At 38.2% G+C, this 27,595-nt stretch overlaps 2 long non-coding RNA genes and 1 pseudogene across 2 annotated transcripts; 2 read left to right on the forward strand and 1 right to left on the reverse strand.

Moving 5' to 3' along the window:
* Positions 1–13,163: 13,163 nt before the first annotated feature.
* Positions 13,164–27,579, forward strand: LOC117332821 (annotated as a pseudogene).
* Positions 20,444–22,360, forward strand: LOC117332835. The gene is made up of 2 exons (XR_004533793.1): positions 20,444–20,701; positions 21,948–22,360. It is a non-coding gene; the product is annotated as an uncharacterized LOC117332835 (long non-coding RNA).
* Positions 23,121–26,473, reverse strand: LOC117332833. The gene is made up of 4 exons (XR_004533792.1): positions 26,059–26,473; positions 25,254–25,425; positions 24,781–24,912; positions 23,121–24,056 (listed from the first exon to the last, which is right to left on the reverse strand). It is a non-coding gene; the product is annotated as an uncharacterized LOC117332833 (long non-coding RNA).
* Positions 27,580–27,595: the final 16 nt, after the last annotated feature.

Consider the following 27,595-nt stretch of genomic DNA (forward strand, 5'->3'; position numbering starts at 1 on the left):
TCACAAAGGACTGTACAAACCTCGAGGTCTTAAGTCACAAACAAAGGACTGTACAAACCTCGAGGTCTTAAGTCACAAACAAAGAACTGTACAAACCTCGAGGTCTTAAGTCACAAACAAAGGACTGTACAAACATCGAGGTCTTAAGTCACAAACAAAGGACTGTACAAACCTCGAGGTCTTCAAGTCACAACAAGGACTGTACAAACCTCGAGGTCTTAAGTCACAAACAAAGGACTGTACAAACCTCGGGGTCTTAAGTCACAAACAAAGGACTGTACAAACCTCGGGGTCTTAAGTCACAAACAAAGGACTGTACAAACCTCGAGGTCTTCAGTCACAAACAAAGGACTGTACAAACATCGAGGTCTTAAGTCACAAACAAAGGACTGTACAAACCTCGAGGTCTTAAGTCACAAACAAAGGACTGTACAAACCTCGAGGTCTTAAGTCACAAACAAAGGACTGTACAAACCTCGAAGTCTTAAGTCACAAACAAAGGACTGTACAAACCTCGAAGTCTTAAGTCACAAACAAAGGACTGTACAAACCTCGAGGTCTTAAGTCACAAACAAAGGACTGTACAAACCTCGAGGTCTTAAGTCACAAACAAAGGACTGTACAAACCTCGAGGTCTTAAGTCCACCAATAAAGGACTGTACAAACCTCGAGGTCTTAAGTCACAAACAAAGGACTGTACAAACCTCGAGGTCTTAAGTCACAAACAAAGGACTGTACAAACCTCGGGTCTTAAGTCACAAACAAAGGACTGTACAAACCTCGAGGTCTTAAGTCACAAACAAAGGACTGTACAAACCTCGAGGTCTTAAGTCACAAACAAAGGACTGTACAAACCTCGAGGTCTTAAGTCCACAAACAAAGGACTGTACAAACCTCGAGGTCTTAAGTCCACCAATAAAGGACTGTACAAACCTCGAGGTCTTAAGTCACAAACAAAGGACTGTACAAACCTCGAGGTCTTAAGTCCACAAACAAAGGACTGTACAAACCTCGAGGTCTTAAGTCACAAACAAAGGACTGTACAAACCTCGAGGTCTTAAGTCCACAATAAAGGACTGTACAAACCTCGAGGTCTTAAGTCCACCAATAAAGGACTGTACAAACCTCGAGGTCTTAAGTCACAAACAAAGGACTGTACAAACCTCGAGGTCTTAAGTCCACCAATAAAGGACTGTACAAACCTCGAGGTCCTAAGTCCACCAATAAAGGACTGTACAAACCTCGAGGTCTTAAGTCACAAATAAAGCACTGTACAAACCTCGAGGTGTTAAGTCACAAACAAAGGACTGTACAAACATCGAGGTCTTTAAGTCACAAACAAAGGACTGTACAAACCTCGGTGTCTTCAATCACAAAGGACTGTACAAACCTCGAGGTTTTAAGTCACAAACAAAGGGCTGTACAAACCGTGGGGTCTTAAGTCACAAACAAAGGACTGTACAAACCTCGGGGTGTTAAGTCACAAACAAAGGACTGTACAAATCTCGAAGTCTTAAGTCACAAACAAAGGACTGTACAAACATCGAGGTCTTAAGTCACAAACAAAGGGCTGTACAAACCGTGGGGTCTTAAGTCACAAACAAAGGACTGTACAAACCTCGGGGTGTTAAGTCACAAACAAAGGACTGTACAAACCTCGGGGTGTTAAGTCACAAACAAAGGACTGTACAAACCTCGGGGTGTTAAGTCACAAACAAAGGACTGTACAAACCTCGGGGTCTTAAGTCACAAGCAAAGGACTGTACACACCTCGAGGTCTTAAGTCAAAAAGGACTGTACAAACCTCGAGGTCTTCAGTCACAAACAAAGGACTGTACACACCTCGAGGTCTTAAGTCAAAAAGGACTGTACAAACCTCGAGGTCTTTAGTCACAAACAAAGGACTGTACAAACCTCGGGGTCTTAAGTCCACAAACAAAGGACTGTACAAACATCGAGGTCTTAAGTCAAAAACAAAGGACTGTACAAACCTCGGGGTCTTAAGTCACAAAGGACTGTACAAACCTCGAGGTCTTAAATCAAAAACAAAGGACTGTACAAACCTCGGGTCTTAAGTCACAAAGGACTGTACAAACCTCGGGGTCGTAAGTCCACAAACAAAGGACTGTACAAACCTCGAAGTCTTAAGTCACAAACAAAGGACTGTACAAACCTCGAGGTCGTAAGTCACAAATAAAGCACTGTACAAACCTCGAGGTGTTAAGTCACAAACAAAGGACTGTACAAACATCGAGGTCTTAAGTCACAAACAAAGGACTGTACAAACCTCGGGGTCTTCAGTCACAAAGGACTGTACAAACCTCGGGGACTTAAGTCACAAACAAAGGACTGTACAAACATCGAGGTCTTAAGTCACAAACGAAGGACTGTACAAACCTGGAGGTCTTAAGTCACAAACAAAGGGCTGTACAAACCTCGGGGTCTTAAGTCACAAACAAAGGACTGTACAAACCTCGAGGTCTTAAGTCACAAGCAAATGACTGTACAAACCTCGAGGTCTTCAGTCACAAACAAAGGACTGTACAAACATCGAGGTCTTAAGTCACAAACAAAGGACTGTACAAACATCGAGGTCTTAAGTCACAATCAAAGGACTGTACAAACCTCGAGGTCTTAAGTCCACAAACAAAGGACTGTACAAACATCGAGGTCTTAAGTCACAAACAAAGGACTGTACAAACCTCGAGGTCTTAAGTCACAAATAAAGGACTGTACAAACCTCGAGGTCTTAAGTCACAAACAAAGGACTGTACAAACATCGAGGTCTTAAGTCACAAACAAAGGACTGTACAAACATCGAGGTCTTAAGTCACAAACAAAGAACTGTACAAACCTCGGGGTCTTAAGTCACAAAGGACTGCACAAACCTCGAGGTCTTAAGTCACAAACAAAGGACTGTACAAACCTCGGGGTCTTAAGTCACAAACAAAGGACTGTACAAACCTCGGGGTGTTAAGTCACAAACAAAGGACTGTACAAACCTCGAGGTCTTAAGTCACAAACAAAGGACTGTACAAACCTCGAGGTCTTAAGTCACAAACAAAGGACTGTACAAACATCGAGGTCTTAAGTCACAAACAAAGGACTGTACAAACATCGGGGTCTTAAGTCACAAACAAAGGACTGTACAAACCTCGAGGTGTTAAGTCACAAACAAAGGACTGTACAAACCTCGGGGTCTTAAGTCACAAACAAAGGACTGTACAAACCTCGAGGTGTTAAGTCACAAACAAAGGACTGTACAAACCTCGAGGTGTTAAGTCACAAACAAAGGACTGTACAAACCTCGGGGTCTTAAGTCACAAACAAAGGACTGTACAAACCTCGAAGTCTTAAGTCACAAACAAAGGACTGTACAAACCTCGAGGTGTTAAGTCACAAACAAAGGACTGTACAAACCTCGGGGTCTTAAGTCCACAAACAAAGGACTGTACAAACCTCGAAGTCTTAAGTCACAAACAAAGGACTGTACAAACCTCGAGGTGTTAAGTCACAAACAAAGGACTGTACAAACCTCGAGGTGTTAAGTCACAAACAAAGGACTGTACAAACCTCGGGGTCTTAAGTCACAAACAAAGGACTGTACAAACCTCGGGGTGTTAAGTCACAAACAAAGGACTGTACAAACCTCGGGGTCTCTTATTATTACCATGATTGTTGTAAAGACGTTTAAACAATATCTTATAAACATGGCTGTTTTAAAGAAGTTTAAACATTATCTTTTAACCATGACTATTGTAAAGACGTTTAAAGGTGTAATACTGAAAAGACCGATTTCGGATTTCCAGTTTTCCGACGATGTAAGATGACACTAATTATCATGACAATAAATACTTATTCTGTATCCAAATTAGATATTTAGTATTAAATATTATGTCGGCGTGACAGCTGCGCATCTGAAAATCGATCCTGCACGCGAAACGAATGTCAGATATTTTTGAGACAGGGGATGTAGGGAAAATAATGATTTGTCACTAAAACATTTCAATGTTTCGGATGATTACTTCTCTATAAGGTGGAAGTGCAATGTTGAATGTACGTCCGGGTCTCCGTGTTACATTCTACGTTACCTCTACCGTTAGACAGACCACGTCCGTGTTACATTCTACGTTACCTCGACCGTTAGACAGACCACGTCCGTGTTACATTCTACGTTACCTCTACCGTTAGACAGACCACGTCCGTGTTACATTCTACGTTACCTCGACCGTTAGACAGACCACGTCCGTGTTACATTCTACGTTACCTCGACCGTTAGACAGACCACGTCCGTGTTACATTCTACGTTACCTCGACCGTTAGACAGACCACGTCCGTGTTACATTCTACGTTACCTCTACCGTTAGACAGACCACGTCCGTGTTACATTCTACGTTACCTCTACCGTTAGACAGACCACGTCCGTGTTACATTCTACGTTACCTCTACCGTTAGACAGACCACGTCCGTGTTACATTCTACGTTACCTCTACCGTTAGACAGACCACGTCCGTGTTACATTCTACGTTACCTCTACCGTTAGACAGACCACGTCCGTGTTACATTCTACGTTACCTCTACCGTTAGACAGACCACGTCCGTGTTACATTCTACGTTACCTCGACCGTTAGACAGACCACGTCCGTGTTACATTCTACGTTACCTCTACCGTTAGACAGACCACGTCCGTGTTACATTCTACGTTACCTCTACCGTTAGACAGACCACGTCCGTGTTACATTCTACGTTACCTCTACCGTTAGACAGACCACGTCCGTGTTACATTCTACGTTACCTCTACCGTTAGACAGACCATGGCAGACCATGACAGCCAAAGGAATCAGCTGTATATCACTTAATTCAATATATTCCTGAAGACATATACATTAAATATTGATAGATTCTGTCATCATATTCCATATTAAAATTCAGTGATAATGAATATTTACTTTCTAGCTTTCTATTGTAATAAGCTATCACAGCTGTGTGGATATAATGAATGGTGTGAATACATTAATATATTAATCATCCATGTATACCTAACTATTACTTAGAGAGAGAGAGAGAGAGTGAGAGAGAGAGAGAGAGAGAGAGAGAGAGAGAGAGAGAGAGAGAGAGAGAGAGAGAGAGAGAGAGGGTGAGTGAGTGTGTGTGTGCGAGAGTGTGTGAGGGTGAGTGAGTGTGTGTGTGCGAGAGTGTGTGAGGGTGAGTGATTGTGTGTGTGTGCGAGAGTGTGTGAGGGTGAGTGAGTGTGTGTGTGCGAGAGTGTGTGAGGGTGTGTGAGGGTGTGTGTGCGAGAGTGTGTAGGGGGGGGGGGGGGGGGGGGGGGGGAGTTCGTAACCTTTTAATTCAGCAGTAGGAGTGTCCGGTGGCGATAATTACCGGGGTTAGAGGTACTGGCTTGGACAGGGATTAGTATAACTATACTGGGGAGGGGTGAACTGTACTTAGTCTACCTGAGGAGACAAATCAAGAGTTACCTCCTACAAACTTACCTGGGAACGAATAAGAATTGTATACATACCTGCACTTAATTTTAAACTTTTGAAACAAAATTAATATGTAAATAATTTGAATACTCTGAATTTTTTAAAAATAAAAATTGTCGATCATTACACGTTTGCAGTGATATTATAAATATATATAAAAAAATGTACACCCGGGAAAATCGATTTTCTTTGGTATAAAGTGGTAGGTTTTAGCAAGCAAGAAGAATTGGCGTTTATTTTCAAACATATGTGCGAATACGTACCGCCGTGTAATCAAAGGTCCACTAATTGGCCTTCCTGTATGATTGTTCTGTGCGAATGTAGGTTTATACAGTGTACAAACACTACACTTTAATCTACATTTGTAAATGGCCATGAGCACTACTGCTACGGTAATTGTATTCCATCATTAGAGGTTATAATTTAAACCTTCGGTTGGGATACGCTGTTAGCAATTATCCTTTTATTTAATTGTTAGGCAAATGCTTTTTACAGCACTTGCAAATTTTTTTTATGTATTGCGTTTCATTTTCATGTTAACATAACTTCACTTATTTAAAAAAAGATACAAATGTACATTTATTATGAAACAGTATTGTGTACTACACTCTACGAACATTACAATAACTACAAATATATTATATTCTAAATATGATTGAAAGGTTGGGAGGACTTTGGTACATGTAACACACTTGTCTTTCACAGAAGAGGCCGGGGTTCGATTCCCCGATAGGACGTGAAAAGTTCACCACGTGTTCTGTTTCTTTTATTTGTGGGAGGCGTTCGTGTTTCTGTGTCAATAACAAATACTGTGATTAGTCGTTAGCGTTCTCCTGGTTATTCCGTCCATCACTTTCTGTGACTTAGTTAGCGTTCTCCTGGTCATTCCGTCCATCACATCCTGTGACTTGGTTAGTGTTCTCATTGTCATTCCGTCCATCACATCATGTGACTTGGTTAGCGTTCTCCTTGTCATTCCGTCCATCACATCATGTGACTTGGTTAGCGTTCTCCTTGTCATTCCGTCCATCACATCATGTGACTTGGTTAGCGTTCTCCTTGTCATTCCGTCCATCACATCATGTGACTTGGTTAGCGTTCCCCTGGTCATTCCGTCCATCACATCCTGTGACTTGGTTAACGTTCTGCCTTTCATTCCGTTCCTCACATCATGTGACTTGGTTAGCGTTCTCCTTGTCATTCCGTCCATCACATCCTCTGACTTGGTTAGCGTTCTCCTGGTCATTCCGTCCATCACATCATGTGACTTGGTTAACGTTCTGCCTTTCATTCCGTTCCTCACATCATGTGACTTGGTTAGCGTTCTCCTTGTCATTCCGTCCATCACATCCTCTGACTTGGTTAGCGTTCTCCTGGTCATTCCGTCCATCACATCCTCTGACTTGGTTAGCGTTCTCCTGGTCATTCCGTTCATCACATCCTGTGACTTGGTTAGTGTTCTCATTGTCATTCCGTCCATCACATCCTGTGACTTGGTTAGTGTTCTCCTGGTCATTCCGTTCCTCACATCATGTGACTTGGTAAGCGTTCCCCTGGTCATTCCGTCCATCACATCCTGTGACTTGGTTAACGTTCTGCCTTTCATTCCGTTCCTCACATCATGTGACTTGGTTAGCGTTCTCCTGGTCATTCCGTCCATCACATCCTGTGACTTGGTTAGCGTTCTCCCAGTCATTCCGTCCATCACATTCTGTGACTTGGTTAGCGTTCTCCTGTACATTCCGTTCCTCACATCCTGTGACTTGGTTAGCGTTCTCCTGGTCATTCCGTCCATCACATCCTGTGACTTGGTTAGCGTTCTCCCAGTCATTCCGTCCATCACATCCTGTGACTTGGTTAGCGTTATCCCAGTCATTCCGTCCATCACATCCTGTGACTTGGTTAGCGTTCTCCCAGTCATTCCGTCCATCACATTCTGTGACTTGGTTAGCGTTCTCCGGGTCATTCCGTCCATCACATCCTGTGACTTGGTTAGCGTTCTCCCAGTCATTCCGTCCAACACATCCTGTGACTTGGTTAGCGTTCTCCTGGTTATTCCGTTCATCACATCCTGTGACTTGGTTAGCGTTCTCATGGTCATTCCGTCCATCACATCCTGTGTTTTGGTTAGCGTTCTCATGGTCATTCCGTCCATCACATTCTGTGACTTGGTTAGCGTTCTCCCAGTCATTCCGTCCATCACATTCTGTGACTTGGTTAGCGTTCTCCTGGTCATTCCGTCCATCACATCCTGTGTCTTGGTTAACGTTCTCCCAGTCATTCCGTCCATCACATTCTGTGACTTGGTTAGCGTTCTCCCAGTCATTCCGTCCATCACATCCTGTGACTTGGTTAGCGTTCTCCCAGTCATTCCGTCCATCACATCCTGTGACTTGGTTAGTGTTCCCACGGTCAATCCGTCCATCACATTCCGTCCATAAAATCCTGTGACTTGATTAGCGTTCTTCTGGTCAATCCGTCTATCACATTCCGTCCATCACATCCTTTGACTTGGTTAGCGTTCTTCTGGTCAATCCGTCCATCACATTCCGTCCATCACATCCTGTGACTTGGTTAGCGTTCTCCTGGTCATTCCGTCCATCACATCCTGTGACTTTGTTGGCGTCCGTCCGTCCGTCCGTCCGTCCGTCCGTCAACTCAGTCATCTTCAAGTAGCTACAGATCAAGTTCGAGTTTTGGGGCTTTAGTAATACCCAGCATGCTTCTTATTCAAATATTTTGTTAATGATATTTTATCAGTTTCTGCTTTTAGTGTGTCTTAGAATTATAAATACATGTATATAATGGGTAACTAATTTATATTTTCTGAATGTCTTTCATTGTATGAGTTTTGAAGAAATAAATTGTATGATTTTTAAATAACCTGTTTGTGTAGTTTTTCTATTTGCTGAGCATCAATGTATTAACAAATGTTTCGCTTGATTAAGTCTGAATAATTTGTATATATTCATTTAGTTTCAATCAGTTATTTAAAACAAAACAAAATAAATTAAGAACAAGTACATGGAAATCTTTGGTAATATAATGTATGCACAGCAAATAGAGTTTCATTTATATATAAAACATAAAATAATATAAAAGTCGGCTTATTTTCTTATATTTCACTGCAAGGAATCCAAGGCTTACTTTCAAGACCGGCCTTTTTTCGATTCAGGCTCTTTTTCCAGATTTTAGGCTATGCTAAGTACAGCTTTTTAGCACCTTTTTCATTATTGTCACTTTGTTGTGGTTCCGGCGAAGGAGCACTTTGTGTGTCATTTTGTATCGGCAACACAGACCACACTTAATATATCAAATAGATATCAAGCATTAGACAACACCAAAAATAATGAGCAAAATAAAAGTGATACTGTTGATAAATCTTCAAGTGATGGTACGAATTACAGACGTTTCGCCCCAATGTCACAATGTCCCATGCCATAATGTCCCAATTTTTTTTCCTAATGTCCCAAATTTCTGTCACAATGTCCCATTGGGGGTGTCACAATGTCCCAAATTATTTGGGGACATTGTGCCGCTCATTACCACAATGTCCCAAAATACCTTGCCACAATGTCCCAAATGTTACCACAATGTCCCAAAAATATTTCTCATGTTTTAAATGTTGTGAGAGTGAAATATTATCATATGCATTGGCTACTTACCACTTATTACAGGATTTGTACTCGTTTTATATAATTTATTCGCGAAATAATCACTCTTTTGTGAATTTTCTTGCATGAAGATCGTCAGTAGTGTACTAAGGGGGATAACTCTAACATTTACCTCAAGACTCATTTGGCATTGATGTGGTCCGAAATAAGTTCTAAATATATAATTTGTTGTTTTCTTCAGTTATTGTAAATTACAGTTTCGTTATGATAGATAATTTGGTGCCAAATGAGTTTCTGCCCCTTATAAATAGAAGAATGTTCCATTATATATTAATTACAACACATACTGTAACTTCTAACATGCTTACTTTGTACAACTTCTAACATGCTTACTTTGTACAACTTCTAACATGCTTACTTTGTACAACTTCTAACATGCTTACTTTGTACAACTTCTAACATGCTTACTTTGTACAACTTCTAACATGCTTACTTTGTACAACTTCTAACATGCTTACTTTGTACAACTTCTAACATGCTTACTTTGTACAACTTCTTACATGCTTACTTTGTACAACTTCTAACATGCTTACTTTGTACAACTTCTAACATGCTTACTTTGTACAACTTCTAACATGCTTACTTTGTACAACTTCTACATGCTTACTTTGTACAACTTCTACATGCTTACTTTGTACAACTTCTTACATGCTTACTTTGTACAACTTCTTACATGCTTACTTTGTACAACTTCTAACATGCTTACTTTGTACAACTTCTAACATGCTTACTTTGTACAACTTCTAACATGCTTACTTTGTACAACTTCTTACATGCTTACTTTGTACAACTTCTAACATGCTTTCTTTGTACAACTTCTTACATGCTTACTTTGTACAACTTCTAACATGCTTACTTTGTACAACTTCTTACATGCTTACTTTGTACAACTTCTTACATGCTTACTTTGTACAACTTCTAACATGCTTACTTTGTACAACTTCTAACATGCTTACTTTGTACAACTTCTAACATGCTTACTTTGTACAACTTCTAACATGCTTACTTTGTACAACTTCTTACATGCTTACTTTGTACAACTTCTAACATGCTTACTTTGCACCCTTAATAATACATGCAAACATCATATCAGAGGCAAAACAACAACATACAACTTCATCAATTACATATAAATATACACATTTCACATTCAAAGTATGTATGATAAATTATACACTTCTTATCTATAGAGGTATTTTTTTCTCTATTATTTTTTTTTGTGTTTTTTTTTTTTGTTTTTTGTTTTTTGTTTTGTTTTTTTTTTGTTTTGTTTTTTGTTATATACATATAAGATATGCTATATACACTATGCACCCTACATCATATTCATGTCACAGCTAGCTACCTCTGACGTCGCTGTACAGGCCCGGTGATCCTGGAAATGGCCACCAGAAGGTCCATACACGTCATGTCCCCATCAGAATACCGACTCCATAGCTGGAATAGACGCCCTTGCTGTACCTTGACGTCCTTCTGCTGCAGTCTGCACAGCGTTCCCTCCGCCACAATCAAGGCCTGCATCGGAACCTTGGTGGCTTCCTCGTGAAGTAATGGGATATAAAAATGAAACATGATATATACGTTCCGATATATATGCCCCGTTGAACTTAAGAATATATAAAAATGAAACATGATATATACGTTCCGATATATATGCCCCGTTGAACTTAAGAATATATAAAAAGAAACATGATATATTTGCCCCGATATATACGGAAAACATAAAACATGATATATACAATAACATGTATTTCAAAATGAAATATACAAATAGAATGTGTAATGGAACGATAATTGGTGAATATAATTCAATTCAATTTATTCATTTTGCACATATATAATTACAATTGATTACAATCAAGTAACATCAATAAGGAAATACAAATTTTAACATATCGTTCCAATACATTTCCATTTATTCAACTAGTTATTTTGTTGGTACTTACCAGACTTGCGTGTTCTGTGCTGCCATCTATGACAGATGTCGCACTGAAGCGCCCCCTGTCGCGGTCTCACCACACGGGTACACTGGACACAATCGTGAGATACATGTACATCCATATCGAATGGTAATACTCAGTGTGATACTGTTAGTGTACATGTTCCTATATTTATATTCTAAGACATGCTTCTGTTCATCGATTGATTCATTGATTGGTCCGTGTATTGCACTTTGATGTGTCGTGTGTGATGGGAATAATATCACTGTACCTACACTTTGCAGAAACAGTTATTTTCGTTGTTTTGTTAAGAATCCCAGCCATCAATGCAGCGACACAATAATACTTTTCTGTAATTAACACTATACCAACTTTTGTGGAAACATGGCTTCGTCGTTTATTTTGATAGTGACGGCCATCAGTTTATGTTCACAATATGTACACAGACTTCAAATGATATATCGTTTCTATAATTATCACTTTACCTTCATCATACGACAAACAAACAGACAAATGAGGAGCCAAGTCATATACCAGTTCAATGTTCTTCATATGCTCCCAATAAACATCCTACAGGAAAATCTACAACCGAAAACACCAAAACTAAGCCGTTAGACCAGGAACCGAACCCATACAAGTCCACTGTCCATCATCAGTGTGTAACACACCACGTGAACAATTCATTGGATTTAAACCTGTGAATCGTCGCAAAATCCAAAGATTCTACATTTTTGTATGTGCATGGTATCAATTAGGCAACTGTAACGCAGTTGAGTTCCGCTCGTTTATTTTTGGACTCATTCCGGAAAATTGTAACATCCGGTTACGTAAGATACCCGTGCTGCTGTGGGGTCAATCACTTTTCGTCCGGGTGTCAGCAGGGTAAGTGGTGTTGACTTTTAATCTGTGAAATTAGTTAGATAACCGTCGCCCATCCTTTCCTAAATTTCATATTAATTTGTCTGCTGGATATTATTTGCCACTATCGTACATGTATTTTTATTTTCACGTGTAGTATTTTGATGTATTTTCTATGTATAGAACTTTTGTTTAATTCGAGTCTCGTGTGCCGGTGTCATGTCAGAAGTCAGGTTGTTGCTTGAAGGAATTATTCAATTTTGGGAGCACTCGCGGAGTGGCTAGAGAATATTTCCGCCTCTCGGGCTGTTTCTATACCGGTAAGGCGAGGGATGGTTGTTGGAAACCTCGTTAGTAGATACGGGAGAAAAGACGGGTGGTTAGCAAATGTTGTATTCTGACCGGACATGCCACGTGCTTGAGACTCGGGGTAAACTACATTTATTTCATTTATATGGTTAGTTGTGATTAAACGATGGTTGGCATGTGTTTTAGGCTAGACGTATATAATTGTGAATTCCTCACTGTGCCTCACGGGTATTATTTTGGTACTTTGTTATTTTTACACATGTTAATAAATTGTTGAACTTTATATGACGAGTCTATTTTCCTTCTCACCAGTTTACTAAATATCGTCTGTTACTAGAAAATTCATTTGTATTTGGAATCTGCAAGCGAAAGCGGCAGTCGAACCCTGTGCAAAAACTTGGTAGCAGTCCGACACACGTGGCACCCCTGCGGTACACGTGCTGCGCGTTACACAACCTCGTCAGAGGAACTGATGCGAAAATACCTCGAACGGAAAAAATGTTACTGTAACTTTTCTAAGATATTTCAAACGAGACTACAAACGAACAGCCTCGGCACAACTAAATTTGATAGACGATGGTAACTGTCTAGTAGGAAACCGGTCCTTCTGGCCAGACGGCATATATGTACGTGCATGGTTACCTCGCGAAGGGTTTCTTACTGAGAACAGGCGCGGCTGAAAATTGAACATTGTGTTTTGCAATCTGATTAAAATCAGCTGTTACATGGCTACGTTTACTATGCACTACGCCTGAACATCTGAAGGTGCTCCGATCAGGGTCACGTTCAGGTGACCTTCGCGAAAATGAATGCTCATTATATATTAGCCAATCAGAGACGAGCTTTCAAAGACTTCGGTTCCATTTTGGTTAGCAACAAAAGATGCGACAAAAATGGAAGATTTAAACGAAGCGATAATACGAGTTCTGAAGTTATTTCAAGTAAACAAGTTAAAGATCGAACAGAGGAAGATACTTGATGCGCTGCTTGGGAACAAAGATTGCATGGCGGTCTTACAAACCGGATTTGGAAAGTCGTTACCGTTCCAGATGTTGGTTCCACTGAAACGGGAATTGGGCCTAGAGGAAAACGGCAAGATCGTCGTAGCACTCATGAGCGATCAGTGTAAGCGACTGAAGACAATTCCTGGAATGCGTGCAGAATATAAAGGTTTGCAACGTGCAATTATTCGTTTTTAACGTGTAAGCCACTAGATCCCCGTCATTTATAAACCCTTACACAAATCACGTAATGGTATTTCTATGTCAATAATTATAAGATTTTCGACGTTTTCCCAAAAACAACGAACAGAAAAAAGTTAAATATTACACGTGATACCGTTAGCAGATGACAAATGACTTAGAAAAGCAATGTTCTTATATACATTTTATATACATTTTCGATCACTGATCAGCCTAGCATTAGGTAATTGTGGGATCGCCAGATTTTGATTGACAGGTCAGTTCGACCAATCGCGTGACGCGTTACAAATAACTTCGGCGACACGTGAAACCGCCGCCATTTTGCCCGTCACTGTCGGACATTTCTGAAGTGTCACAACAATGGTGAAAAGATGCTGCTGGGGTACCTGCAACACGGACAGTAGGTTCCCTGACCGTCTGGAAGGTGGGGTGACATTTATACCCTTTCCTAAACCCGACCGGAACTTGGAGAAATGCAAACAATTGATAAGACTGTGTGGCAGACCACAATCACAACGAAGCAATCTTGCGTGAGCGTAGTAAAGCCAAACACCTGTTTGCCTGTTCTAAGGTATTATTTAAATATTGATATTTCAATGTCATATCCTCCTTATATAAATGATACTGTATCAACAACTGTAGATGACTGACATGCTCACAGAAATAGGTCATATAGCGTATACGTGCATGTGTATGGGGGGGGGGGGGGGGGGGGGGGGGGGGGGGGGGTGTTACGAACGAAACGAATTGTAAAGTACAACTGAAGTGTTTCTACCGAGTGTTTGAATCATGTGGTTTATCTGATATTTCACAAATAGACACCTAAAATCTAGCTTTCGTTTCAGCTTTCATTTACATGTTAAGCACAGTGCATGCGTATGATATTAATTTATACTTGCTGGGTTCAGCCACAGGGACACGCGTACGCCACGATTTCTAGAATCACAGAGACATGTCTAGTCTTCCATGATATATGTATTTCTGACTATTTGTTTAATATAAGACTAAACATGTCCATGTGATCGACTGCTTTAAGATAAATAGTTGTTGTTTACATGTTATGACTATATATATCATATTTTATACACTCATAAGCTGTAAACAACAAAGATTTATTTTAAAGGCTAAAGCAGTTCAGCTATATGATTTAATAACAACTACAGTTTAACGCTGACATAAATTCAGTTCAATAACAGAAATATCTGTCGGACATACCGGTATTTGTCTAATCTATAGATCTATCAAAATGAATTATTTTTAGATGGATATGACACCTGTAGATATGTATACAAAAAATGAAATAAAATCCCTATCTGCATGCATCTTACAAATATAACTATTTACTATAATTGATTATACTATTTCGATAAAATGACTTTTACCCATGCCTTTACTGGGAATCAAATTTTGTATTTTTTTTTTTTCATTTACAGTATCTTCATTTTCTTGTTGTAGCATTTTGTTGATGGGAAGCCATCCGAGTTGTATCCAAATCCGAGGTCTGCACTTCCCTATGACAGGATAACATCAAGCAGAAAGAGACCAATGCCAAGACCTGATTTGACAAAAAGTACAAAACAAAGAATTCTGGACATCGTGGACGAAAACGATAAGTTAGCAATGTTGATTATTTCTACTTTAAAAAAAAAATATTTAAACACGTAAATTTATAATCATAGTTATTTCTACATTTTTTGTATCAAAACAATTATACAGGTCAGGCCTTAATTGAAGTATTGTTTGTTTTTCCAATCCTGAGCTATGTTTTTTTTTCAATGGGTAGGTAAATATTGTTGTTTTTTTTTTTTGCATATGGTTCAGGGCCCACATGAGGCATTTTGGCAGGTAGTGTTCAAACACAATATTTGAATTTCACCTATGTCTGGGTGGGAAAATGGAACAAAAATGGGGGGGGGGGGGGGGGGGGGATGGAAGCAGTAGTAAGAAGGCCTAGATTGATCCCTGAATGACCATAGGTTGAAGGTTTTTCTCCTGTTACTCTGTATTTCCTGCACCATCAAAAACCTGGCACATCCTCAAATGAACCTAGCTGTAAGTTAATAGGTTTTAAATGATCAACATAAAAATAGGTAAGTTTTTCCATCAGAGTTTTCATGGTTTCCTTATGTGGAAGTCCTGTTTTGTGTATTAAAGTTACAATGTCACAGAATTGGGCACCTGTGACCAAAAGCTGCCCTTGATATTAAGTATTTCACTGAAATAAGAGAAGATACACTGTAATTAAATCAATAATTAAAAAAAAAAATACTTTGAATTTTTGTCATTTGATGTATATTATCCTCCCTTATCTTTGATTAAACAGTTGTTATCTGTGCAATATTTGCTATATGTACATAGCAAAAATACTATTAGTTTGTGTTTGTATTTTAAACAGATGTTTCTTATTTTTCAGTAAAACAGCCTTTGGACGTACTGGCTCTGGTTGCTGAAAACAGAAGATTAGACAGAGCATGCCAAACTTGTATCAAACAACGCACGTTCAAGTGAGGGTTATTCAAAAATGATACTACAATATGAACAGTTATGTCGAAAGACAACTTCGAATTTCCATGAGGTTGAGAGGGATTCCCAAGCCATGTTCAGCTGTTGTAATTTTGAAACCATCAGATTACCAGTACTTCACCGTATTTTCCAGTGACAGATTTCATAATTTGATAAAGTTTTTTTATCCCGTGAGACGAAGATTTACATTTATAAAAACAGTGAGAGGAACAAAAAATATTTCCTTGAAAGACCAGCTTTATCTTGTGCTGATGAAGTTAACACAAAATTTTGATTTTGTACACTTAAGTAACCTATTCATGTTTTCCTCTCAGGCTTGCATCACAATATTTTCCAATTGGATTAATCACATGTTTTTCAAACTTGGTTCACTTGTGATTTGGTCCAAAAGAGAGGAGATAGTGAGGAATATGCCATCAAAGTACAAAGAGGAATTCCCCGACACGATTGTTATCATCAATGGAACAGAACTCAAGATTCAAAAACCAAGTGCGTTAAATCGACAGTCAGTGCTACTCGGACTATAAATCCTGTACTACCTTGAACGCTCTAGTTGGTGTTGATCCCAGAGGATCGGTTATCTTTGCCTCAATGCTTTTTTCTGGATCTATTTCGGATAAAGTTTTAACCAAAGAAAGTGGTTTTCTTAACCTTCTGATCATGACAGATCTCTACATTGAGCAACAGGATAAACAGAGGTGATGGTATCATGGCTGACAAGGGTTTCCTGATTGAGGATGAACTGAAGGAACTTGGACTTAAATTAAATATTCCACCATTTGCTTCAAGTGGAGCACAGATGAAGCCAGGGGATGTTTCAAAAATTATAAAAATTGCAAAACACAGAGTTCATGTGGAAAGAGCTATTGCATGTATCAAGCAATTTAAAATTTTGTCTGACAAAATAAGCCTATCTTTATTTGGCTGTTTAAACCAAGTTTGGTTAGTTTGTAGTTTATTGACAAACTTCATGCCATATTTAATACAAGACTGGTCTTTTTTGTATTGTGCCTTAATCCATTGATACCTCTTATATAATTAGTATACAGTCTAAAATATTTTATGTTATGCATGGGATTGGTTTGGTTTATTTTATTTTACATAATACTACCAGGGTCATTTAAGAATGTGCAAGGTTTTGAAGGTGGAGGAAAGCTGGAGTCCCCAGAGGAAAACGACCAACCTTCCATCCTACGTTCACTTCCAGGTATACACGTAGTTGCCACATTGGTTTCGAACTCGCAACCCAGAGGTGAAGGGCTAGTGATAAAATGTTAGGACACCTTTACCACTTGGCTACAACGGCCCAATATGCATGTGAAAGATATATGGTATGAAATGTTAATATGATAAAAAGGGTATTTGAGGTTGAATTCTCTCAACTGTATACTATTAATTCACATGTTAAACTTCTGCAGTTGATAGTATATGTATAAACAACAAAATTAACCTATTTGTCAATCAAAACCACAAAGGAAGTTCCACTACACTCTGTGTGTTACAAATAAATAAATAAACTATATATTGAATTGTGCGACTCATGCAGCCAGAGGAATTTGTATCTCATAGAGTATGTATACCTATTGTCAACAAAAGAGGCAATAACTGGTTTCCTTTTCCGATTCATATTGAGTGGTCTGGATATGATCATCTGTGACACAGGCTCGGGCTTTATCTTATGCCCTCTTGGTTTATCCCACTGTTGCGGTAAACTTGTTGGTGAAGGCTGAGAGGGAACTTATTTCAATACAGTGATTTCCCACTCCTCAATCAAAACTATCACAGCAAGAACGTGTGCACGCTGTCCAGATATTGAGCAACAATAATGTCTTCACTCTTGCAAACTTGTTATGTGAATCAAATTTTTAATTTACCATTGGTTAATGTTTAAAAATCTGTTTTAACAGCATGCATGTTAATATCAGGAACATCAAAATCTGTGAAAAAAATCAACTGCTGGAAATGAAAATTTTACTTGTAGAAAGTGTTATGTTGTTTGTGATAGGTAAAAAAGAATAATCTTGGTTGTGTAGATGCACTGGACTGGGTTTATCATGAATAATTACCAGGTAGCTCAGTCAGTAGTGTGTCTGGTAAGAGTGCCGGCTGTCCCAGGTTTGAACCCTTTTTCCATTTGGAATCTAATTAGGCTGTCGTTAAAAACCAGATAGCCATCAATATTGTAGAATAAGTTCTGGATTGATGTTTTTAAAGCTTGGAATAGACTAATATTTATGATTGAAAAAAATACTTTTAGAGAAGATTCCATTCTGAAATCACCCATTTGGTTTAACAGGAATATAACTATTGGAAGGAAGTCAGTGTTTACTAAATCTCTTTTTGAGAAAAATGTTCTTACAGTTAATGACTGAATTTTATTGTCTTTGTATTCATGCTGTTTTCACAATAATAAATATTGTTAATTGAAATGATGTTTTTCTTAATTTTAACTTAATATTGCTCTCTTTTCAATGGATCGGAATGGGAGATGCAGTGCCATTTTTATTGCATTTGTGACTCCACTAACGTAAGGCATATTTCTTTTTGCCCTTCGTATGCATAACGTAACCTTATACACATCGGCTAGGCCTAATTGATCACACATTGTACATGCACTCAAACAAACCACAAACAAATCAGAACATCTCAACTAGTTTATTATTCCTACCCAGCTTTACAGCTGCAATGCGCATCTGTGATCTTCCGTTGATCGAGGCACAGGTGCCTGAATCGTTTTATAAAATTATAACATATTGAGTACATATAAATGGGAAAGGTTCTGAACTCCCCCAGGCTTGAAATCTGATGTATTTATTTCTAAGTACCGTAGCTTCGGTTGTTTTGGGTGGATTTTTTCGAAGTAGGACTTAAATTGAAGAGAAATGGTCAATCTTTAAAATAAGCTATAACATGTTGTTGATTTCTCGATATTAGTTTACGAAATCGGGCGAGAAACTTCAAAATCCCCTCGATTTTGTTTAGTCGGACAAGTTGACGTATCGGGGTCACCACACTCTATTGGACATAGCTTTAAATACGAAGTCCACGGGTTAATCAAGAGGTACGCTTCATCAGCAACTATTACATACACTTACTTTATGTATACGAGCACCCTATCGACGGCCCCGGGACTTTTTATGCCTACTGATAGCAGATTTTCCACTTGAGTAGCCATGTTGTGTCAGCCGCGGTAAATTTGAACAAGCATTCTGATTGGTTCAACACATTTTCTATAACCAATCAGAATGCTTGTTCAAATTTTTTACGCCCGATTTCGTAAGCTAATATCGAGAAATCAACAACATGTTATGGCTTATTTTAAAGATTGACCATTTCTCATCAATTTAAGTCCTACTTCGAAAAAATCCACCCAAAACAACCGAAGCTACGGTACTTAGAAATAAATAAATCAGATTTCAAGCCTGGGGGAGTTCAGCCTTTCTCATTTATATGTACTCTGTATGTTATTATTTTATAAAACGAGTCAGGCACCTGTGATCGAGGTCTATATTAGAGGGAAAACAACATAAATACATCTCCACAAGCTAGCCAGCTTACAACGATGTCAACTGAGCGAAATATATTGATGACAGTTGAGTGAGGGTCCTCTGACTTCCTCTGGTTGCGGTAAACCCGGACCGATATACACACATTTCTGCTGGTTTCGCTGCTAATTGTTACATATTTGATGTAGCTACCTCTTGCAAAAGAAATGACATTTTGTTTCTGTCGCAAGGTAGGAGTATAAGGCAGGTATTCCGCAGAAACGTCGTCGGGTATATCGCCGAAAGCGGTCTTGCCCGTCATATTTGTTTACGTTTGATGACGGGCCTTTCCTACCTGACAACCGTCGTTAAGGAGGGCGTGGTTAACTTCGATCTGGCGACCCCACAATTGGCCTTACTCGGAAGCTGGGATGTGTTCAGCCAGGTTCGAGTAGTTTATGAAAATAGATTACCACTAAAAACAGGACTCCACGACAGGAAAATTACGGAATGACATGACAAAAACAAGTCAGAACTGAACTATTTTTGTTTAAATATGAATAATTGTGTTGCTATAAATATGGGGAAAATGCTCATTATCTTTATGTGAATCAATTTGGTATGAAGTGCATATTATTTTGTTGATCATAAATAAATATTGCCATGCATGTGAGATATGAAAACCTAAGTAATCATAGGAATTCTCACGCATATTTTTCCCACACAGGAGAAAGCCAAGAAGGAGATCTGAATATTGAAAACGGTCTGTTTGACTACTTGTTTGCTTCACCAGAGACTCTTGTTGGAAACAAGAATTGGAGAAGTAAGTTGAAGGAATTTTCTGTGTCAACAATTGTTGTGGATGAATTTCACACAATTTAAACATGGTAAGAAAAATGAATTGGTCAGATATTTTTGGTTATAAGATTTTTATCTGTAAGCTTTCCATTCAATTAAAGCGACTATTCGGGGAAACAAACTTAGTCTAGATGCATTATCTGGTCTTCCAAAAGTTCTATCACAGCAATGCGATGGTCAAGTTCTGCTTGCATTGTCCAGTTTTGACCACTTTAATTCGGGAAAAGCCCTGTCCTAATATAACATATATCTATTTTTATAAGTCACGTGGTATTTCGAAAACGAGGCAGTGAGAAAACATCAACAGAAACACGTGAATTTTTAGAGATGTCCGATTCATCAAGCAGTCAAAGCAGTAACACGGTACGTAAATACTTAATGAACATGTCATATATGATGCATGTGTGGGATTTATACCTAAAGATTGTTTTCATATGACTTAAAACATGCAATAACAACAATAAAAACTGAAATCGGTGTGAATCGGCATCCGATGCAGAGATGGGGCCCAATGTGGGGTAATCTAATTTATGTCATCGTCACCGGTGATATCGCGATCAATTCATTTACGCTAAATCAATAGTTGTGTAGGCATATATATATATATATATATATATATTAGAAAAGCAATCAAGACATAGTGTTATTGATTTAACAGGATATGAGTAGATGAGGTGAATGCTTACAGTAATTTAAACAATCAAATATCATATGCATGTAGACCTACATGTATTTCTCGACAGAAGTGAAGCTTCGGGAAACGTTTCAATTACAAATATGTTATACATGTATACATGCACATAACGGCTATTGACAAAGCCTCTTAGCTCCACGATTCTTACTTCCATGACGATATGTGTTTTGTTTTCTCATCAGTTTGAAGAACTTCATGTAATGAATTGCCAATTCAACCCTCGAGCTCTCTGTTTAGGACGGAGTTTCCAATTTTGGACAGCTCAATTTACTATTATCAATTAATAAAGCTAATCTATTTGTATATTTAAAGATCTATTGATTCTTTATGAAAAAAAACCCTCAAAATATGCCATTTTATATTGTTATTTTATTTGTCTCTATATGTTGAATACATTTCAATTATGTTTAATTTTGAATAATGAGTTCCCCCATGGAAAGTTGTAATAGTTTGCATAGTACTGCTGTATGTATAACATTATTTAAATTTTGCACTTGAAGAATTCTTTTGATACCAAAGTCTTACCCCCATCATTACCATTTAAAGGAATGCTGCTGTCATTGATCACCAAACATAATCAATATACCAAATAGAGCATACGTATATACAAAATGTAGCTATAGACTAATCATACATTGTACTTTCATACCAGGCTTATGTGATCTTGTTAACTGAAGTGTATGAGAATACCTACTTTTGGTTGCTGAACATGCAAGTTTCTTTAGTTTTCTATTGTTACACATATATACATGAATTAGTATGTACATGTATACAAATATATGTACAAGTATATTGATATTTTGTCTTCGATATTCATAGCAATATAAAATTCATCAGTGAACTTTTCTGTTGCATTGCATTGTAAACTTTTTCCTTCAGTTTTGCTCTTACAATAATTTCTTGCTTTCTCATCAGATAGATTATGAATATGCACAAGTCCATACATCCCCAAGGAGGGGGAGGGGATCAAGGAGGAGGGGAGGAACCTGTGGACGGCCAAGGGGTCGAGGAAGGGGTCTCGGGGCAGACACCAGTCCAAGGATGGAGAGAGGGCGAGGTAGAGGAAGGGGGCCAAGGGGTGCACGTGGTACAGTTGCTATGCTGCAGCAGGAGGATCGGGCCAGGGTATTGACATTGCAACAGCAAAGGAGAAGGGATCTACATGAACCTTGCGCTCCTATCATACAAAGCTAATAATCATATTTTTGTAATATTAGTAGTGTGACTTTTTGTATGCCACTTTACTGTTTTATGAATGTTATCCACAATTTACTTCATCATTCAAATTATTTTGACTAGTTGATAATCAATTACAAAGTACCGTATTAGTTCTTTTCATATCTTTTTTATTTTGATATTTCTTTGGCATGTACACAGACAAAAAGAACAGTAGACAATTTACCAAAGCATTCAGGAGACAATTTATACTATTTCTCACTGAAAATGTTAAATTTTACCAAAAATGCACAGACCCTCTCACACATCAAACATACTTCCCATATGTGTATGAACACCTAAGTTTTAGCCGAACAACCTCAACAAGTGAATGGTATGGTTATAAGACCTGTTTCTCTAAGTTGGTATTTACATTACACATGGGGGTATTTAATTTTAGATCACAGAATATTGAAAAAATATGCACTCCATTTTTTGTAATGCAACTAGACACTTGATTAGCACATTTATCAGAATGAACCATCTATGAACACAGTGTTATTATAAGTTAATAACAACTACACACAGTGTTAGTACACACATGCACCTCAAACACATTCTCACAAGTGAACACTTCGTATACACACTGATAATTGAACACTTCCTACGAACTGATAGTGAACACTTCCTACACACACTGATAGTGAACACTTCCTACACACACTGATAAGTGAACACTTCCTACACACACTGATAAGTGAACAATTCCTACACACACTGATAATTGAACAATTCCTACACACACTGATAATTGAACACTTTCTACACACACTGATAGTGAACACTTCCTACACACACTGATAGTGAACACTTCCTACACACACTGATAAGTGAACACTTCCTACAAACTGATAGTGAACAATTCCTACACACACTGATAATTGAACACTTCCTACACACACTGATAGTGAACACTTCCTACACACACTGATAGTGAACACTTCCTACACACACTGATTAGTGAACACTTCCTGCAAACTGATAATTGAACACTTCCTATACACAATGTTGAAAGAACACCTGCACATACTGTCAAGTGAACACTCTCAAACACACACTAGTACTGAAATGTAAACACCTGCAATACACCATTAAGTGAACACCTACCTCCTACATGCTCTGAAATTGAACACCACATTTACACCATACTTTCTTCCACAAACAATTATCACAAAACGCATACATACCTTAAATAAAACCTTAGTAGAAAAATTTGGGATGAAATTTGAGGGAAAAAGTTATATAAGTGCATTATAATTTATCAACTCCAAAACCAAAAATAAGGAAAAACAGTTATTGTTATACATTAGAATACTACAGTACACCCACCCACATGGATTTGTTCTATAATAATTGTTTTATGTGTTAGGATATAATCAGAAGGATGGACCTAAAGCCACTGATAAATTTAGTTCTTCAGCTAGTGTATCGTCAGCCAGGCCTAGTTTTTGACCTTTGCGAAAATGCAGGTGAACCAGAGGATCCACAAAGAGGATCCAGGACTAGTACCAAATGCTGCTCCCTCCAATTCATTTCAACTGTACTGCACATCCAACATATCTGCACTGGACAATGATATTTGCACCACATGCTTTTCTTTGACAAGTTGTGGGTATTTGAACTGACGTGAGTTACAACAAGGCACTTTGGAAGCATATTGATTTCCTTTCTTCAACACTATCCTTTTGAGTGTCTGTTTCCACAATGTCTCCTTCATCCTCTGTAAGCTCATCATCAACATCAACCTCTTCCATTTCTATGGGATCTTCAGCCATTGGCAAGTGTTCAGGTTGATGTGTCTGAGGTATACTGGAAAGTAAAAGACAATGTACAATGTAATTCATTTAAACAAGAGGCCCAATGAACCTGTATCGCTCACTTGGCTATACAGCAACTTTGAAGTTATCTCGGTTATTTCTGAAGATACTATGAAGATTACCGCTTTATCAAAATCACAGTAGGCTAGGATTATCAATATCAATTAACTTCCAGCATACAACTAGGTTTCAGAGTTTCTGCTAGTGAGAAACCATTATATTTTAAGATTAAGCCTATTTAACCCAAATTACATAGAATGAATGTCATTCATTTTGAACAAACTTGGTAGCCTTTTACACCAGCATGCTACAGGCCTAATATCAAGTCCCTGTGCCTCTTGGTCATTGAGTAAAAGTTGTTTTAAGTAAAACGTGGACACCGGATGGCCAGACAGAAAGACAGCAGGACAGACGTCGGATGCCGCACCAGTACTCCTCCACAGCAGCATATTACAGTTATAATTATATGTTTCTCGGTTATTGACAAAAATGTCCTTTTAGTTTACAATTGAGGATGTTAGACCTTTGTGACCTTGAATGGCATTGACAGCAAGGTCATCCATTTACAGACTGTGTGCAGGATGACAGGTGACAGAACATAATGTCCTGCAGGGAAATTGGGCGTACCGATACCTCTTTACTATATACAAGTAAATGTATTATTATAGCAACAAGAAGTCAAGAACACACCATAAAAAATAACACAACATACTTACTCAATAAATGAGGTGTCATCCTCTTTAGCCTTCTGTTGGTAATGGGAAAGCAAGCTGACATTAATGTTACTCTCGGAGTCTGATTGTAATGCTTCCACACAAGATAAATCAGACGAGTGTGATGACTGAGCTCTGAAATATTAAAATTATGAAAAATTACACAATTCTTTTAAAAACAAATAGATATGCCCGAAATGGTGTATTATTTATTCATGACATGCAGTAGCAGAGCATGTTTATAATTACAGAATATAAATTTAGTATGTTTGACTGCTCACCCTACCAAACAGTATGGTGCTGGGTCTAACAGTTAAAATATGTAAAATATGTTGTAAAAAACAAAATAGTAAAAACATTTATGGAATTACAATGTCATTTATGTGTGACCTGCTACAGTTTACTTCAACACGGAGATACATCAATGTATATTTTGAGGGGTTATAAATCCAACATAGTTAGATCCAAGAACTTACTCTATATCTGAGACATCGGAGGTCTATCTATAGCTATAGGTTCTTTATGGGCATGTGTAGGCGTAGATGTTACTGGTGTAGGGGTGCACACATGTGATGGCGGTCCCATAGAAGTTCCAGCTGGTGTGGGGATGTCTTCACCTGCATGAACTTTTTGTGTCACTGAAGTGCACTTGAAAAATATAAAAATAATTTTGTACTGCATGCTAAGTTATAATGATAATCTTTTCCCACAAATCGTAATTATTACCACATTACAAAGAATGGAACAGAACAGCACTTGTATTTGAAGCCATACACCAATATTATTTGCAAATATTTTATATTATGAGTCAACTGTACATCTGAAACATATAGGCCTATGTGCCTACATGTAATATGATAGTTGTCAGGAAAGTCCCACTGAACTTTACACATATACCATTTTGTATTTAATAAAGAAAACAGTAAGCTTGATAGGTCTGAAATTAATCATCAGTCGTACATCAATTTATAATTTTTCATAATTAAAATAATAGTGGTATAAATATAGCCTATAGCTGTGATATGCGAACAATAAAAAAGCCGTATAAATTACCCCTTACGGGGCCCCATAAAACGGAGGTGGAATGTGTCTATCTCTTCATTCTACACATCATTTACATTTATGTTGCTTGAAACTAATAACCATTACACGCAAGCAACATACTTTATGCATTGTTTGTCAACAAAATTAAGGACATTTACGAGTTACATTCTGATAACGATATAAAATGTGCGGCAATAGAATAGAACTGACCCTACGCAGGCTACGGGCCGGGCTTACCACTTATCCAGAAGAATCCGTGCTGCATGCTCGTTTGTAGAGAAACTATTTTCTTCATTGAATGTCTTCCAACTAGTGTGTTGTTTCCCCAGTCATATAACCGGGTTGTCCTGTGACCATTTCTGTTTACGTCGCTTTGTTGCCGAACTCGTTTCAATTCTAGGCCGACATCTCTTGGCTTCGGAAGCCATGTTTCTGCCGATATATGTTTACGTTCTACTAACCTAGATTCTTGCGCATGCGCCCAAAGCGGGAAATTTGCATTTTATCTCGTCATTCGACAGTGAGAGGATTCCCCAGAAAATTATTATTTTTTAATTCTAGGGGTTATATATCGCCAAAACTTCAATAAGAATTTTTCATAAGAGAGTATTTTCTTTATGGATTTGCCGTTTTTTCAACTTTGACCTATTTCTTCCCCGAATAGTCGCTTTAATCTGATTGAAATGTTACTAAACAAAAACTGATGATAATGCCTATAACATTTACATACACATGTCAACACTTGATTTGAAGCTCAAAAACCGTTTGATATAACGAAATAAACCATTTTTACTCTAAGCATTGATGTCATTTGTTTAGTTCTAGGACTTCATTGAGTTTGTAATCAATAGCAATATAAAAATATATAATTTTGTATTTATTATCAGGGGTGAAGACAAGGAAGAAGACAAGAAAGCCTTCCGCAAATGGTTTTCCTACATTGGCGTGATAAGAGCTTTATTTCCTCATGCATCTCTCATGGCCCCCAGTGCTAAATGCACAAAGAAAATTTCGAGACGGGTAAAAAAAGTTCTACAATTGCAGGATGACATGTTTCAGATACGGCTTTCCCCAAATAAGCCAAATATCAAACTAGTTGTACAAAAAATCCAAAACTCAGTAGATATGGCTATGGTTTGGCTTGTTGATGCTATTTGTAATGAGGATTTCCCTAGAACAATTATTTATTGTACAACTATTAAAGCTGCCACTGATATTTACATGTACATCACCACAGAGAAACCTGAAGCTTCCTCTTCAGTGGAAATGTATCATTCTGAATCACCAGAAGCTAGTAAGCAATATATTTTGGAGTCATTGAAAAACAAAGACAGCCGTTTAAAAGTTGTGGTAGCAACAAGTGCTCTTGGAATGGGTGTTGACTTTGTAGATATTAACAATGTAATTTTATATGGAATACCCAAGAGCTTGGTAGATCTAGTACAAGAAATAGGCAGAGTTGGGCGTGATGGTAAAGCTTCTATTGCAGTTTTATTGTTCAACTCATATCACTTGCGTGACGTTGATAGTGATGTTAAAAACATGTTCAAAACTGAAGACTGTCGTAGACATGCAATGCTGACTGCATTTGTATCAGACTTTGAATTAACAGATTTGAAGAAGGATCATACTTGCTGTGATCTGTGCTCAGTACATTGCACATGTGGATCATGCAAACTTTCTTCTATGGAAAAACTAATGTATTTCATGGATACTGATGAGTATCAGTCTTCTGATGAAGATACAGAGTCCTTATGATCTTTTGGATTACGAA

This window comes from Pecten maximus, chromosome 8 (genome assembly GCF_902652985.1).
Source record: "Pecten maximus chromosome 8, xPecMax1.1, whole genome shotgun sequence".
Taxonomy (NCBI): domain Eukaryota; kingdom Metazoa; phylum Mollusca; class Bivalvia; order Pectinida; family Pectinidae; genus Pecten; species Pecten maximus.